We start from the raw sequence: 2507 nt of genomic DNA on the forward strand, positions 1-2507 counted from the left end.
TGTATCATTTTAATTTATGCATATTAGTTTTAATTTACTCATTAAAAAGCTTTTATTTTATTAGTACATTAATTGAGAAGTCAAAAAATCTCTCAATCTCCAAAGTTTTCTTTAGTAGGTAAAGGTTAAAATGAGTTTGATTTTATTTGAACAAAAGTCAAATTAACTCACGTCAAATGTTGAATCTAGTTGACACATGTCGAATGTTGAGACAAGTAAACTCGAGCCAAAGGTTAAATTGAGTTTATTAGAGTCGAAAGGATAAACCCTTCAACTTGGGTGACTCGGTTATACCCTTCGACCCGACTTAACTTTTCTGACCAAGCCAGCTTAGTTCAACCTTCGGTTCGAGCAAACTTAACTCAATTCTTTGGCTCACTTGACTTAGCTCAATTCTTTGGCCCGCTTGACTTAGCTCAATTTTTAATTTGGGTCGACTTGACTCAATTATTCGACTCAACTTGGCCTTCGGTCTAACTTGACCTTTGACTTAGGCCGTCTTAGTTTGATTCTTCAGTTGAGTTCTCATGGCTCGTTTCTTTAGTCAAACCGACTAGGCTTGACCTTTAGCCCCATTGACTCAATTTGATTTTCGACCTACGCTAATCGATTTGACAATATGGGTCGATCGACTCGATTGTTCAACCTTATTGACTCAACTTGATTCCTTGAGCCAATCAACCTGATCGACTCAACTCGTCGTTCAACTCATTTAGTCCTTGTTAGCTTAACTCGACCTTCGATTTGGGTTGATCGGCTCAACCTTTGACATGAGCTAGCATGGTATGACATTCGGCCCGATCCTACTTTGCTTGACCTTTGACATAAGTTGACTCAACTCGACCTTTGACTTAGGTCGTCTCAACTCAATTCAGCGACTCGACTCAGTTTTCAACTTGGATTGACTTGACTGTATTCTTCATCACGGTCGACGAACTCGACCTTCGACAAACTTGCTTGGCCCAACCATTGACTCAAGCCATCTCGGCTTGATTCTTCTACTTGAACCATCTTAGCTCTATTCTTCAGAAGGTTTTGTCGACTTGATTCTTCGACCTAGTTAAGTCGGATCAATCTCAACAAGGACTGACTCAACTCAACTTGAACTTTATAGATTTAGCTTAATCAAAACACTATTTGATTTTGATCCAACATAAATTATTTACTAAACTTAGTTTAATTCAATCCTATCTTTCTTAACCTAAAACTAACTCGCATAGACATATATGTAGGTTAGTTTTGACTCATGAAATTTTGTGTTGCTATTTTAATTTTATTAACTCTTTTTTATGTGAGTTTTTTGAGCTGAGTTTTTTTTTACTCCAACCTATATACTATGACAAATGGATAGGCCAAATTAAAATCTCTACATGTATGGTTGTTTAGTAAAAAAAAACATTTTTCACTCTCGTATAAGAATAATAACTATACTATTAGTTATAAGTCTCATAGTTTGTGATTATTTAACTTAAAAAACCATAAACATTGGCATACAAAGTAAACTTATGCTGGTCTAAGTTAATTTCATTTTTATGTAAATTTAAATTTTATGTTACCGAGAGAAGTAGTTATTAATTATTTCTAATTTTGAAATTTCTCATAAATTTTAATTATCATAAACTAATTATTTTCTCCTATATTTTATAGTAAAAATATGCTTAAATATGATACATAAAGCACTTATTAGTAAATAAATTTATATTGAATTTCAATTATATTAAATATATACAAAAATTAAAATAAATATCGCCGTCTGTGGGAATCGAACCCACGACCACGTGGTTAAAAGCCACGCGCTCTACCAGCTGAGCTAAGACGGCTTATACTTTTTAACAATAAATTTAGTAGATTCAAACCATACTCATTTTGGAAAAAATCATAATATAATACGCAAAATGCATTAGGTGGTATCCGAAATTTTAGAATTGTAAAATAGAATGATAGGTTGAGTTTTTCCATTGACCCTATTTTTTTTGCTTTGGCAATGTGTACCCATGGTTTTGTTCTCCAAATTTCAATTTACATTATGATCTTGCACGTGAAGCTCACCTTCAAATAAGAAATTTGGTAAGAAATGAACATGCACTTTCTCATTAACTAATCCTTACACCTTTATATCAATGGTGGAATTTTTTGGTTTGTTGTGTTTTAATTCATGTGCAACCTTGAATAAATATAATTTTAAGATGTGCCCACCTGACTTATATTAAATTCTAACTAGATTTATTTATTTTGCATCTAGAAAATGATATATTCAAACTAAGTTTTTTTTGCAACTTTACTCAATTATTTGAAATATGTATAGAATTTGTAGTTGACTTTAGATGGTGATGATTGGTGGTTCCGATAGTTGTGGTTGACAAAAGTGTATTAACACAATTGTGTCATACTTGAGTTATATTAAGTTCAAACCTAAGTTATATATTTTGTACACATTATATAATAGTTTTCTTTTTTGAAAAAATTGTAACTTAGGTTATCGCTGAATACAATGCATATGTAATTTG

At 32.1% G+C, this 2507-nt stretch overlaps 1 non-coding gene across 1 annotated transcript; it reads right to left on the minus strand.

Annotated features, from left to right (window-relative positions):
- Positions 1 to 1747: 1747 nt before the first annotated feature.
- On the minus strand, positions 1748 to 1820 carry TRNAK-UUU (transfer RNA lysine (anticodon UUU)). The gene has a single exon. It is a non-coding gene; the product is annotated as a tRNA-Lys (tRNA).
- Positions 1821 to 2507: the final 687 nt, after the last annotated feature.

Source organism: Vigna angularis, chromosome 2, assembly GCF_016808095.1.
Source record: "Vigna angularis cultivar LongXiaoDou No.4 chromosome 2, ASM1680809v1, whole genome shotgun sequence".
NCBI lineage: Eukaryota > Viridiplantae > Streptophyta > Magnoliopsida > Fabales > Fabaceae > Vigna > Vigna angularis.